The 16447-nt window shown below is 30.4% G+C and overlaps 1 long non-coding RNA gene across 3 annotated transcripts in view; it reads left to right on the forward strand.

The window, feature by feature from the left end:
* The window catches only part of LOC111631801, a 45058-nt gene that overhangs the window by 16456 nt on the left and 12155 nt on the right, over positions 1-16447 (forward strand). For all 3 annotated transcript variants that reach the window (XR_002757764.1, XR_002757765.1, XR_002757763.1), the window contains one exon: positions 3261-3616. This is a non-coding gene — a long non-coding RNA (uncharacterized LOC111631801). The remainder of the gene's footprint in view (positions 1-3260; positions 3617-16447) is intronic.

The raw sequence follows: 16447 nt of genomic DNA on the forward strand, positions 1-16447 counted from the left end.
TGTAAAGGGGTTGCATATTCAAGAAGGTTGAAAAACATTGCTATAGAGGAAAGTCTATCAATAGTAGGGGGGACACTGCTCCTATGTTGCATGCTTGAAGGGCAGTATTTGAACACATTTAACAACTTTATAAGCATTTCAGTCTTAGTAGATTTATTGTTTTTTTATCTATAGTTATTTAAATTTTTTGTATATGTTATTTTCTTCTGTTTTTGTTTTAATTTATAATAATATTACTATGCTCCTGTGCATGAAAACTTCTTACACAATGAACATTTTTAAATATTTCTTGTTTGATTTTCCATTATACCAGTGGAACCAGAGGATAGCCTTTTTAATGAAAATGCTTGTTATTTAATAAATATTTTTTTTGTTTTAACTGGATTATAGTCTTGAAGTGATCTTATATTGCATACATCCTATTTATGATAGTGTTTGTGTGTTGATATATAGCTCAAAGAACATATTAAAAAGTGCTTGATTCCCTTCGTTCACCTGTAAGATGTGGTGTTCTGACCAGATCTAGCAATGTCCCATTATTCTACAGAGTTACTGAATTCATTCAAATAGTTGATCTTGAGTTTGTGGAAAATGAAAATAATACCACCATGTATCCCAGGCTCATCCCATTGAAAGATTTTGGTCACTGTGTAAACAGTAATGTACTTCTTGTCCTAGTGGTACAAAGTAACTTAAATTAATTTAAACAAATTTGGAAAAATATTGCTCAAAAAGTTGGGAAAAAGTCTGGCATGGAGTTCCATGGCAGGAGTTTGAGCAAAATTCAGATGTATAAGACAACATGGTGTCTATGGACAATTACTTTGCAAAAAGTGAATCTGAACTGTCTAGACTATTGCATGAACAAAATTGATCTTTGTATCTTCATTTTTTATGGTAAAACAATATCAATTAAAAGCGACTTTTTTCATTTCCAAAAACACTCCTTAAGTTGTCAAGTCATAGTATGAACAAAATTACTTTCTCTGATCTAGTTTAAAATGTCACAAAGGTTACCTAGGGAGTTTAAACTCAGAGTAGTCAAGCTCTCTCATTAGATATAGGTCTTGAACAGAACTGGATTGCCACCATTAATTTTTTATTGCTTTGGAAATATAATTTTGCAATTTGAAAATTTGGGTACATTTTGATCAGAATTATGATTTCACTAGATGCATGTAACATTGTAGATTGAGTACATTAAACTCATTTTGTATTTTAATTTAATGTTTATTTGCTGTTTGATTTGATAACAAATATGGGTCGTTAAGCTGTGCTACAAGAAATGATATAACTAAGTTCATCACAATTATTGTGATGAACTGAATTATATCATTTGATTGTTAACAGCATAATAGTTATTCATTTTGATGTTAAATGTGATTTGTAAATGAGTTTGACTTTCCTAGCATAAATGTAGTATGATGCTTTTCTTTAAATGGCTGCTCTGGAAATATGGAGTATGTAAAAGTTTTATTTCTGTTATAGCAATTTTCTGCAGGATATAGTATACAGTCGACCCCCCCTATAAGATAGAGATACGTTCCATTCTTTAGGAATCCGATTTATTACGAATCCTTCCAATCACAACCCGACACGTATCAAGTTTACGGACTACGGCTGTTTGAAAGATTTTCTTCCATAAAATTAATCGATTCTAGACTAATCCGACTCAACATTTCCAAAATACGTATATATTTTTTGGGAATAATCCGTATAAACTACGCTATAAACAAAAAATTGTAGGATTACTTACCGAGTGTCACCATTCGACATTGCCATTGCTCAACATTGTTTTCGTCGCGGAACAGCTCAGCAAAGAGCGGCCGATTTCTAACAACTTATTTTTCTGTGAAAACTTCGTAGAACTTCGGAGACATCATTAATATAAATAATTTTAATCGCCGTTGAATAAGAAATGTTTCTTTCACAAGAAATGTATAAAATTACAGTACTGTATTAGACTTACGGTACCTAATTTACATACTGACAGACGATAGTTAGCGTAAAAATCTCCGTAGCGTGGCGCCACGCTAGACGGCGGAAATTATATATTTAATTATAACAAAGTTACAATAAGTTAATATATAATTATATATACAGTACCTAATTTATATATAATTTATATAATACTGTCCAGATGATAGAAATCTCTCCGTAGCGTGGCGCTACGTACGGCAGGAAAGTAGTTTGGCTGCCCGATGACGTTTGAGGTAATTATAGGGAATTTTTACTGTTTTTTACGGATACCGGTCACAATTTTTTCGTAGTTTTATAGGAATCGTAATTATAGGGACCGTAATTATAGGGGGGTTGACTGTATACAGGAAAGTTGGCATAGATTTTATGAACAAAATTAGAATAGTTAATTTCATAGGCTAGGTAGACTCACAAAAAACAGTTTGGATTATAGATTTGGATGGATTTAGATTAATTGGATAACATTATATTTATATTTGTGATACTTTGAAGATTATTTGCAATAATCAAAAGCATTTATTGAAGATTGTTGGATTAACTATAAATTTGAAATGACTTCTTTCATTTATTTTGATTTAAATGTTTTCAAAGTTAGTTAACTGCATTTAGAAAATCTTTTTATCCTGAATATTTAAAATTTAGTAAATGATTTAGTGATGACAGCTACTAAACACTTTAATTAGATTTTTAAAAAAACTTTAAATTGTTTAAGTCAAAATAAAAACTAGAACTAATACAAATCAGTACTTGATTTTATAATTAATGTATAGTATATGTTTGTCTCTGTCCAAGAGACACGTGATTTATGAAGAAATTTTAATAGGCATTAGGTATTTAAAGGTCAGTATGAAAGTTTTTGATTTGATTTAAGGCCTGGTTATAAAAATATGACAATGAGCTTTATTGACTGATTTAACTGATCATTTCTTTTTGGTTTATGTATTGTAAAGAACAAATTGATTAGACCAATTGTTGACAATTTTGTTATCCATGCAAATTTTTAAACCCCAATCACTTTTTCTAAATTAAACAGACCAAAAATCAGAATTGGAGGTCATGCTTTGATAAATTTTAAATTTTGATATTTTTAATATATGTTGATAATTTTAAAGTTATTATTATCTTACCATTAGCAATAGCAATTTTGTTGTAAATTATTGTGAAATTAAAACTAATTTTATTATTTAAGTTATGTACAATATATCTTAAATACTAACATTTTATTTAAAATCAAAAATAAAAAAATTTCTTTGTATAATTAGCATATAATATATTTACAGGTTTGCATTTTATAATCAAAGTTATTAGAAAGGTGGACACAAATAATTGAAGAAAATATCAAAAATCGACTGTCAGATCAATTAAGTTGTCAGTTATTTCAAAGAAAAGGCCTTATAATAATTATTATTCAAAAATCTTTCTAAGAAGCAATGTTTTTCCACTGTTGTTTGATTTTTCTGGATATAATAAAATAATTGTTTAGGAAAAGAACGTGCAGAGTGAAGAAAAGTTAAGATGGCCACTGTAAAACATGATGATATAAAGTCACTGGAAAATGTGGTTAAAAAAAGGAAAACCACTCATTTCTGTGGTAATTCTGACCTTAAAAATGAAGATAAAGCTCATTTATCAAAAGGTAAAATTAAGTAAACAAAATAGTAGTAGTTTAAAATACATATAGAAAAAAATTTTTCACATTAGAGTTTTTTATAATATGATTACAGTTTCGTTAATCTTTTGAAATATATCATTAATTAAAACGTTTTTTTAAAATTATCTAAATGAAAAATATATTAAATATTCATTTGGAGAGCTTTTTACAAAAGTTTGTTTTTAATATTTTAAAACCAACAGTTAATTAAAAAATATTTCAAATGAAATTATTGTTTCAAATTAATAAACTATTCTGAAGATGAGTGGTTACATTTAAAGTATTTGCATCTTAATACATGATATTCAAGTTCATTAAGCAGTTTTAGAATTTTTTAATAATCTTTCCTAGATTGATTAATTTTCTAGTATTTGTAAACTATCACTACTTTATCTCAAAAAATTAATATTATAATTGGAAGTCAATTTTTGAAACATATTGTAATACTTAATTTAATGAGTTTTCTACAAGAACAATTTGCTCAAAATAACATTGCCCTGTCAATAATCTTTATTTCATAAATTGCCATAGACTCATTTGGGATTATGTTTCCCTTCTTTAGTATAGAATTTTACATAATCCTTATCAGTTTTTGACAATACATCTTTACAATAAAACTGTCATAAAAATTTCATGTCAGTATGTGATTTATTAAACCACTTTATTGATATCTGGTTATTTTTTGTGTTTATTTGAGAAACAAAAAATTAACATTTACAAATCTTGATGTTCAAATTACTGGGTAGATACTTACCAGGACAGTAATGCAACTTGTAGCACTTCAGACTTTGATGGATGTTTCTATGACATTTCTCTTAATACTGAACTTGTTTCTATTTCATAAACTACCACATTTTTCACATGGCATCTCACCACGTAAAATGCAATATTTGACAATTGCAGATTTTGATCTTTACTGAATATGAAGAAATGTTTTTTGATATATCTCAAGTTTAAACTACTTGTTTTTTTTTGCAACTTTAACATAGCATTTGATACTAATTACTTACAACTGTCTGGCTACTTGCCTGCTTCTTTTTGGCTTATTAGTATTTACATACATACTTCAGAATGAATGCATCCTGTGTAACTATTATGTAAATGATAGAAATTTACATGGAAATCATTGATATCTTTCATTTTCAATTGAGCCAATCTATATGTTTTTCCATTATGCCCACATTTACATAGTTATCTCAGTGGAATTTGAGGGCTATGTCTCAGTTCTTTCTGCAAGTTTTTTTTTTCTAGTTTGCTGAAATAATGTTATCCGTCATGATCAAATAAGATTAATTACTAATGTTTAGTATTTTGGGCAAAAACAGAGTTGTTCTAACTACAGCTCACATACTTGCAAAATGATCATAAAAAACCCTTTAAAAAATTCTTTAATTGAGTCAATTGACTATAGCTGATGATCTTATTGGGTTATTGGAAAAGGTGATTTTTGAACATTTAGGTCTATGGATTAGACAAATTTTGGGACAACAATGCACTTTCTAATTGTATTTAACAAAGGAAAAATTGATGTTTACATGTAATATTATAATGAAAGTAAAATTTATATTAATTAAAACAAACTTAATTAGTAAAAATCTATTTTTCTTTACATCTTAATACATGATAAATACATAAATTCGGAGAAAAATTAATTTGGTTAATTTACATTAGGAAAAATATGGCATTTGATTTAAACACTTTTATATTTTATTTTTAAAAACAAAATTCAGTGAAAGGTTTATTCTTAATATTTAACTGATCTTTTCTTAAGTATATTTTTTAGTATAAATATCAGAAATTGAAATTAATATAATAATATGAATCATAGAAATATGAATTAGTGATTTTTACTGCATAACTATTTGTTTATGACTATAAAAAAGTATATTGTTACAGAAACAAGTGTGAAATAATATTTTTGTGTAACTATTTGTTATATATTTTAACATCTTTCAATTTTATATTCTAGCGTGTTAAATTAATATTTATCATTATGTGGGGGCAGGGGGGGGAAATAAAAAAAACTCAATGAACGATAATAGACAATATATATTGTCATCGTCTCCCTTGCCATTTGGACTGCCAAGCGGTAACAATCAACGACATGTGGAACCAGTTGAGTCAGAGATAGATGCTTTGTTTACAAACAACACAACCCTGAAAGAAGCTTACAAGATTCCACGATCTTAGAAGTTCTATGGCGGTTGCGGCCTCTGGGTCTTTCTCTCCTTTCCAAGATAGTCTTATTTTGAAGGAGTGTCCCTTGTTTGTGAATGAACCATTCCATCACGTCTCGATTCCGGGACGATGCGGTCGACTTCCATTGATGGAAAGATGTCGATCTGAGGTCGGGAGATGGAGACAAAGATGGGTGCGAGACCCACACAGTAGATCCGTCACTTGGAACTTTCGGGAGAAAAAGCTGTCACGTCCTTGAATTTCTGGGGTTTTATCTGTTTTCTCTCAGATTCCCCTTTCCGATTGGTCTCTCCTTGTCACCTGATGAGAATTCGAAACCTTTCGGGGGCGCGGGAGAGGTCAAAATTGAAGTTTAATTCGATCTCCAACCGGAAATGGTCGATGCACTTACATTCTTCTATTGTTTAAAAGTTAGCGTTGCATTTTCATAAAATAAAAATCTATTTCTAACTACTATATTATTTTCTTTAAAACAATTATTTTAACGCAAATTTTAGTGAGGGTTCGGACCTGTCCAGAGCATCACAATTATTTCTATGCATTTTGATGACAGTTAAATGTTTTTAAAAACAATTAAAGGTAGTATCTCTGACTGAATAAAAAACCGTTTAAGATAATTTCTTAATATTTCCAATGGAGCATTTCTAAATTTTATACAAATTAACTAAAAATTATGTTTCTTTATTAATAACATCAATATAAATAAAATAAAATAAACCTTTAACTATCCAGCAATAAATAATGTTTAAAAAAACGTTTTTAAACGACCATCTTCAGTTGAAACAATATTAAAAAAAGAACGCATGAAATACAAATTAAACAGAAACCGAAATGTGCATGCATACTTGCATGCACATACATGCATCGGACTTGCATCTTCTAAAAATCTATAAATAACTTGCAAATAACATAAAAAAATAATAAAGCCGCCAAAAAAGGGGGGAGGAGAATATACGTTGATTACAAGGTGTTAATCTGCGTTATTGTAAAATGATTTCCAGGCATAAGATAACCCTTCTGCATCCCTATGATTAATGCATCCCTTATTTATGTGTGCCTTGTGTATCTCTATCTTTTCAAGGTGTTTCAATGCCTGTCTGGAATTCGTGGCTCTAATGATCGAGGCTTGATCCCAATATACCTCGACCTCTTGCTGTTTGGCAAATGCTGTGAGCACTGTGGCATCTATGTTCTTACTCACAGAGTATTTATGTTCCTTTAATCTTTGTTTTAACTGCCGCGTAGTAGCACCCACGTAAACAAGGTCTGAGTTGAACCGCTGATCCTTTACAGGTATAGAATAAACCCCTGGTAAATTATTTCGCTTTTACTTTCTCTTATCATTTCTTAACCTTCTGTAGATCGTCGGATTACGCCGATATACTATTTGTAGATTATTACTGTTCGCCACTCTCCTAATCATTTTGTTTAAAAAAGGAAAATAATTAAGAACTACTCTTCGTTCCTGGGTCATTTTTTTGGGATGCTGCCGATTCTGATTCTGAAACTTCGTAATAAGCTCATCCACCTCCCTCCTCCGATAACCTTGTTGCATTGCTGTCTTCCTGATGTAATCCAACTCTTTGTAAGTATCATAGATACTCGTGCAATGCATATATGCCCGTTTAATCCATGACCAAATGGCTGCATATTTAATGTGCCTAGGATCGATGGAATTCCTGGGAATAATGATAGGTTGATAAACTGGTTTGCGATAAATGTCCGTCCAGATTTCTCCTTCCTTGCATTTGATAGATAAATCGAGGAAGTTAATATTACTACTACTCTCTTGCTCTAGACCCAAAGTTAAACCATATGGGTTATTGTTGACTGTGTTTAAAAAACATTGCACGTTGTTATCATTTCTCCATAGAATGAAAATATCATCTACATATCTTGAGTATACTATTTTTTGGCGGCTTTATTATTTTTTTATGTTATTTGCAAGTTATTTATAGATTTTCAGAAGACGCAAGTCCGATGAAGTACGCATGCGCATTTCGGTTTTTGTTTAATTTGTATTTCATGCGTTCTTTTTTTAGTGTTCTGTTTTTAATATTGGTTCAACTGAAAATGGTCGTTTAAAAACGGTTGAAAACGTTTTTATTAAACATTATTTATTGCTGGATAGTTAAAGGTTTATTTTATTTTATTTATATTATTCATTCCAGTATAAGTTCTTGTTTTTATTTATTAATAACATCTGTCTACAAATTGCAATATGAATATACAAAGATTCTCATATAAATTTTTACTCCAATTACTATTGTCTATTCAAGATAACTTTAAAAACTATCTAAGCCAGTAGTGCCAAGTCATAGGTAGGTGGGCCACATATATTTTGTTCATTCCATATACAGTAATTTCTCAACTTACGCTACTTGGAGTTACGCGATTTTCAAATCTCGTCGATTCCTCTTTTGTTTGAGCACCACGCAACTCTTGATTACTCACTCCCCTCACACTATTGTTCAGCTTACATGTTCGGATGTGTCGCATGGAATCGACGCATAGCTACAATTTATTTTGTGTTATTTATTTCTGTATTTGTTATATCTACAGAAACTCGAGAGACTCTAGTATGTCATCCAAACGAAGTAGAACTGATTCTTCTGCATCAAACAAGAAAAAAAACTTTATCTTTGGAATGTAAAGTTAACATTATTAACTTTGATACAAAAATGAAAATTTGTGAATTGGCAAAGAAGTTTGATCTACTGGAATCGACGGTCAGAACAATTATAAAAGGTAAAGAAAAATTTCTCGAAGCTATGAAAAATGTTCAATCTTCAAATTCAAGCATCATTCGTAAACTTCACGGTAGTATCGCTGAGATGGAAACAGTGTTAAAATTATGTTGTGATAATCAAGTAAATGTGAAAAATTGTCCTGTTGATCAGAACACAGTGTGCTCTCAAGATAAGCTGGTTTTTGAGAAATTGAAAGAGGATGCTGGAGGAGCTAAAGATGAAGAGTTTAAAGCTAGTAACGGTTGGTTCAGCCAATTCAAAAGTCGCTGTAATTGGCATAGCATTGCAGAAAGTGGAGAGGCGACAAGTGCTGATAAAAAGGCTGCGTCTTACTATCCAGAGAAATTCAAAGCTATGATAGATGAAGGTGGCTATACCAGCCAAACCATATTCAACGTAGATGAGACTGGCGTGTTCTGGAAGAAGATGCCTAAAAGAACGTTTATCACACGTGAAGAGAAAACCTTTCCAGGTTTAAAGGCCTCCAAAGATCGATTGACATTGATGGTTGGCGTGAATGCAGCTGGTGAGTGTAAGTTAAAACCTCTCTTAGTTTATTGCTCGGAAAATCCAAGAGCATTGAAAAAAAATCTAAAGCTGGCTTGCCTGTGATTTGGAAGTCGAATTGTAAAGCTTGGGTGACAGCTTCCCTTTTTGAGGACTGGTTTGGTCATCACTTCATATCTGAAGTTGAACGTTATTACCAATCTAAACAAATTCCATTTAAAGTGATGCTCATAATCGACAACGCACCAGGTCACTCCCCTGCAACTTTAACTAATTTTGATGCACGTGTGAAAGTTGTATTTTTGCCACCAAATACAACCAGCTTGTTTCAACCAATGGATCAGAGAGTCATCAAAACATTCAAAGCTCATTATACAAGATGATTGTTTGCACATCTGCATGAAGCTATGAGACAAAAAACAACGAGCTCTCTGTTAAAGACTTTTGGAAACATTTTTTTTAAATTATTGTTTTCTTTAGTCTTCGGCCCCAAATAAAAATAATTCGTATGTATTTGTATGTGAAATTATAACATGACTTACGCAAAATCGACTTACGTGGTTATCGCTCGGTCCCACCTATCGCGCAAGTTTGGGGTATTACTGTACACAAAAAAAGGCCTATTTTTGTCATTTATAAGTAATATGTCAAATATGTTGGGAAGCTGGATTTGGACTATAGTTTTCAGCACCGTTGGATGCTGAAAACTATAATCTAAGCTATTGCTTAAAAAGGTTCTTCATAAAATTGATAAATAACTGAATTAAATACACAAGTCTGCAAAAAAAATTTTTCCAGCTGCATGGGATATTTTTTTTGAATTATATGTTTTAAAGATCGTAGATTCTAAAAATGACTTTCATAACATCCCATGTACAGGTTTTTTGCAAAATAAAAACAAATATTTGATAAAAACTCTCATTTATTACAATGAACTATATTATATATTCTTACGACTATTCAAAAATTGTTTCTAATACTTATACACAATTTTAGGTCTACTCTTTTTTCTTATGACACCTTTTCTTCTTCCCTTTGATGCTTTTCTGAACTCGTTTCTGATTTCCTTCTCTGGTTTGTCGATTGAGCATCTAACAGTAGTCAGCTGACATATTGACATCCCATTTTCCTTGGTAACATCTCTTGATATCACAGACATCCTGGTGAAATCTTTCATCCTGTTCTTCACTGTAGACTCCCAAGTTTTCAGGAAAATAGTCAATATGGGAGTGTAAGAAATGAACTTTTAAGCTCATCTTGCATCCTTGAGCTTCATACACTGCCAGCATGCATTATACAATGGTTTTGTAGTCAGGGTATATTCCCCAAAAACTTATGTACTACATTCTTGAAAGAGTCCCATGCTTCTTTTTCCTTTTCTCCCATTGTTTTCAAAAAGAGGGGATCAGATAAAGCGGACATTGACTTTTCACTATGTATTCACCACAAACATAACAGAAGCTGCCAGGAGAAATTACAAACCTCTGCGAGCCATATTCCAGAAATAAAAATACAAGCACAGTAGCGTTCTCATTTGTATTTAGCACAGTAGTATTCAGTTATTTATCAAATGCTGGATATAAACTGAGTGTGGTATTAGATGGCCAGAGAGATACTAAACTTTTATAGAAAATATATTTCATTTTTGACCATACATACATACACAGATGAGTCTTTGTCTATTTTCTGTCCCTACAGCAAATGGTAGCCTACATAAAAAGGTCAACTTTGCCGGTGGAATTGTTATTGCCTCGTACAGCGTGTGAAGGGACAGAAAATAGACAAAGACTCATCTATGTATGTATGGTCAAAAATGAAATATATTTTCTATAAATGTCATAATTTGTCCTGGTAATTTTTTATTTTTTTTTTATCAAAGATACTGAACTTATTTAGCTTGTTGAAACATGATCTAATCCAACAGCAGATTGTTTATATTTATTCCTAGTATCCCAGATAACATGTCGAAACATGCTCAACCTCACCAGTAATATTACTCACTATCAACTTTTAACCTGTTTCTACATGATCATGTGACCTTCCTCCTAACGCTAAAACTACTTAACCCACCTCCCCCTACCACTACTCTCTTCAACCATTAACATTTTTATTTATTTATCGCCAAGTCCAGCTATAATTGATAGAATTAATGTGAGAAGTCTTTGTTTTAAGGCCATTTTTTAAATAAAAAAAGAATACTAAATTTTAAGTTAACTAGGAATTTTACGCTAAATACAAACAAAAACTTGAGTGTAACAAAAAAAATTGATGAGATGGAATTTTTTTGGTATTTTTTTCGTTTTTACCAAGTTTGAAATCTATAGGAAAATGTATAAAAATCCTATGCAGTTTTTTGATATTAATCATATTGAAAGTCTAATTTTAGTAATAATTGAAGTGCTTACATAATGTGTTGTTTTATCAAACAGGTTGAAAACAGTTATTTACAGTAAATAATTATTCTAGATAAACACACAATTTTCATATAAATTTACATTAATCCAGTTTATATTTATCTCTATTGAAAGCCCAGTTGTATGTGAAACAGTAAATTAATTTTAATCAAATTTGAAATTTGTTAGAGAAGGATGTAATAAACATCTAGAACATACTCAAAACATCTCTTGGATGTTTTGAGTATGTTCTAGTTTTTTGTGTTATGATGATGATGATTGGGAATGCTGATCATATGTTACTTTGTACTGTTTACAAGTATTTTTTTAAAAGAGAATTTTGCAAAATAATCCTTCATTTTAAAGTAATTCATTGAGCTCAAAAGAAAGTCTGATGGATAAAGTTGATGACAACATATGTTATATGAGTTTCTGGGAAGCTTCCAGTTAGCTTGAATGGATATAATAATGTGAATTTTTGTTATGATGTAAAATTTTAGTCAGATTGCTGTATAGTAACATGTTGATTTATCACTGTGAAAGGTATTGGCTTGAATCAATCCTATATTCTCATTTGAAGCATAAGATTTATGATATCATAGTGAGGAACCGGGTATCTTTTTCCATTCCTTATCTATACTACTGTCAGATCAGTGCAAAAATAATTGAGGTTTTCAACCATTAAAACACACTATATCAACTTAGAATAAAGTTCATTAATTGAAATAACAGCTGTTAGAATGTACTTATTTTTGCCAACCAGTAACAAGTGTATTTATTCCAGTAGCTTAGAATTTGGAACTCCTAGAATCAATACATTTTTTAAAGGCATTTTGGGCTGCTGCTTGGTTGTTAAAAACCTTCTCTTATAGGAAGTTGTCAATGTACTTGAAAAAATGTTGATCTGTTGGAGAGTGCTGGTGTGTGTGATGAGGTAGCACTTCATAGCTTGGTTTATTCAATTTCTGCATAGTCATTTGCGAGGCATATGATCAGGCAATGTTATGGAAAAGAATTGGTCTGTTTTGATTGACCAATGTCAGATGTAAATGTTTCAATTTTTGGTGCTTGTTGTTGATTACCTGACAATACTTCTCTGCTATGATAGTTTCTCCAGGATTCAAGAAGTTTTTGTGGATAATTCCACTTGCCAACCACCAAACAGTGACCATAACCTCTGTTTGGTGCAGCTTTGGTTTAGGAAAGGTTATGTTGGTTCATCTTGGTTCAGCCACTGTGTGGAACACTTGTCAGTTGTCGTACAAATCTATTTCTTGTCACACATGAAAATGTGATCAAGAAACGGGTAATTTTTGTTGTCAAAAGAAGCATAGAACAGATTTCATAATGGTGAATTTTTTTATATCCATTCAGCTCATGTGGTACCCATTTGTTGAGTTTTTTGATTTTCCTATTTGGTGCAAATGTTGAACTACTGTTGTATGTTTAACATTTAGTTCTTCGGAAACCTCTTGAGTTGTTTTGCAGAGATATGGTTCAATAATGGTCCTCAATTGATTGTCGTCAACCACAGAACAGAAGGACGCCCATGACCTTTCTCATCTTCAAGGCTCTCGTCTCCATTAACAAAATTTTTGGAACCAATTTTGATCTGTATGTTCACTGATTGTTCCCTGGCCAAATGCTTGGTTGACATTGTGTGCAGTTTCCACTGCTTTACATTCTATTTTGAACTCATACAATAAAATTTCTCAAATTTGCTTTTTCTCCCCATTTTTTAATTTGACCATATAAAATAAAAAAAAACAAAAAACATGAAAACAAAACCATTAGCATAAGTCAGTAGAGGTTGTGCTTTAAAATGGTTTATGTTAATATAATTAAATAAAGTTTTAGCCCAAAATAAGTCTCAATGTTAAAATAATGAAAATTGCAAATATTTATGTACCAACCTAATAATTCCTTTGAGAGTAAGGATACTTTTAATGAATGTAATTATGACCAGTTATAGTCTTAACATGTTTAACTGAATTAATTTGTCAATATGATGATCTAAAATGATTAATAATATATTGGAATAAAGATACAGTAGAGCGTCATTTATCCAAAAGTCAATTATCCGAAAGAATTCCAGTCGGCAAATTTAAATTTTTGCCAGTGCTGTGACACTGCAATCTTTGGCTATGTCTTGGGCTACTCAAATATTTTACGTTTTTGATACTAAATTAACTTCTGAAGTATAATTTTTTATTGTTTTTATATTTTTCAATATATTTATTTTGTTTGTACAAAATAAAAAAAATAATTTTTAACAATACAATAGTCTTCGTTAGGCTTAACATCAATGAAAATTCAACGCGAAGCGACATGTAACGGAGAATTTCAACGTGGGATAGGTTAATATATTTTTTCGTACATAATCGGTTATCCGAAATATCAATTTATCGAACAACCCCAGTCCCCAATTGATTTGGATAAACAACGCTCTACTGTAATTGGATTGGGAATTGAACAAATATAATATTTAATTAATAGAGTTGATCTTAAATATGAGGATTTTGAAATATTTTAGAAATTGACATAATAATTATTATTGAATTGATTTTTTTTCTCATCTCTAACATTAATTAATGACATTATAGGATTAACCCAAAAACTGACTACATTACAGTAGTTATATTTTTTAATTTCTTTGTGTTTTATTTTTACCTTCTTTGATTTGTAATTTTTATTGATTTTTAAATTAAATTTTTTTTATGTATTGATTGATTTTTATTTACTAACACAGGAAAAATTTATACTGTAATTGATAAAAATTCATAATTTTGCAGACTACTAAGTGTTGTTTTTTAAAACAGTTTTCTTATTGAAATATATTAAAAAAAATTTCATTTGAATTTTAAAATCTACTATAACTACAGTAAAAGTTTGATATTACTGACAGCTGATAATTTGAAGCCTGATATAATGGACAACTGATGTCAGTCCAACTAAAAGCATAAGTGTCAATGGATTTGTTGTGTAAACCAAAGCCATGGATCATAAAAGAAAACAAAATGCTTCAGATTTAACACAAAAAATAGATATAATTTTTCAGATTGAAGGTGGAAAATCTCAAGCTAAAGTTGGTAAAAATCTCTCTCTGGGTAAGCAGACAATTTCAGACATTTAGAAAGCAAGAGAAAAATTATAAGAAACTTTTCTTAAAACAGTTCTTAAAAATATTTTTAAAAAATAATAATGATGAATAAAAGTATTGTTTTTACAAGTTTAATAAAAATTTGGCTTATATACTTTACAACTGAAATTTTGTCTACTATGTAATTGGTTTTTGTTCATAATATTGATATATAGTAATTGACAAGTTGATATTACTATATACAGTAGAATCTTTAAAGTTAATAGATTAGCCAAAACACGGTAAAAAATACATTGATTTGGCATCTGAACCTGGAGAAAACATCTGCAAACTGTAGATATCTTCTTTGGGTCTTTTGTTGAAATTTGTTCTAACAAGATTCTGTATAGTAATGGACTTTTCAATATAAAGGATAAGTTTGTAATAATGAATAATCAGAATAAAGTGGACTTTCATTATAATAGACCAATTTCTTCAGTTCCATGGTGGCTCATTATATTGACCTTTTACTATATATCATTCCTATGAAAACTTGTTATTAAAACTAACAATTGTTTTTTGGAGAAGTTAAAAAGAATCATATTTAGTGTAATGTTTGCAACAAAAACCTGTTCTGTTTAGTTTTCTTAATCCATAGATTGGTAGACAGTATGTTATTTTCTTTTTTCCTTTTTGTTGCTAGTTATTTGATTACACTGGAAGATTTCTTTTTATTCATGCTAACCAAGCATTGTCTTCCTCTTTCTAGTTTTCTTTCAACTTCAAGAACTGTGGTACATTAGTATGAATGTCTAAAATACAAATTTATTAATTATCTACATTTTTAATTGAGATTGATATTTTTATGTAATTAAATTAATCTTCAACATTCCTTAAAGAGGTATTTTACTTTATGCAGTGTATAGGAAGCCTTTGATTTTTGAAATTTCACTTTCCTGAAAATATAAATAAGTATTTGTTAACAGATTGGAGACTGTCTATACATTAAAATATTTTTAGTGAATAACATCTAATTATGAACTATTAATAATATAAAAGCTGTCGTGTGTTTGTGTGAATTCCTTATAACTTCTGCAATTTTTGTCCAATCCAGATGAAATTTTGGTTATATTTGTTTTATGTTTTGACAGAAAGTATAGGCTATTTATTTTTCAGAAGTATTAACTTTAGAATGCAGTAATACCCAACTTATGCGAACCTGGAGTTACGCGATTTTCAACTCTCGTCGATTCGTCTTTTGTTTGAGCGCCACACAACCTTTGATTACTCACTCCCCCCACACTATTGTTCAGCTTACATGTTTGGATGTGTCGCGCGGAATCCACACATAGCTACAATTTATTTTGTATTATTTATTTCTGTGTTTGTTATATTTACGGAGACTTGAGAGATTCTACAATGTCATCCAAACAAAGTAGAACTAATTCTTCTGCATCAAACAAGAAAAGAAAAACTTTATCTTTGGAATGTAAAGTTAACATTGGGTATGTTCGTAAAGTCAAACGAGTTAAGCGAGAATGACGTCATCGTTATTTCTATTTCTTTAGACTTTTCGAACGATTCGTTACTAACACGTTTAACTCATTTGACTTTACGAACGTACCCGTTATTAAAGACTTTGATACAAAAATGAAAATTTGTGAATTGGCAAAGAAGTTTGATCTACCGGAATTGTCGGTCAGAACAATTATAAAAGGCAAAGAAAAAATTCTCGAAGCTGTGAAAAATGCTCAATCTTTAAATTCAAGCATCATTCGTAAACGTCACAGTATTATCGCTGAGATGGAAACAATGTTAAAATTATGGCGTAATAATCAAGTAAATGTGAAAAATTGTAAAATAATATAGGCCTAATTTGTTATACATA

The sequence above is a fragment of the Centruroides sculpturatus genome, unplaced genomic scaffold, assembly GCF_000671375.1.
Source record: "Centruroides sculpturatus isolate CEXI.00-Female unplaced genomic scaffold, Cexi_2.0 scaffold180, whole genome shotgun sequence".
In the NCBI taxonomy this organism is placed as follows: domain Eukaryota; kingdom Metazoa; phylum Arthropoda; class Arachnida; order Scorpiones; family Buthidae; genus Centruroides; species Centruroides sculpturatus.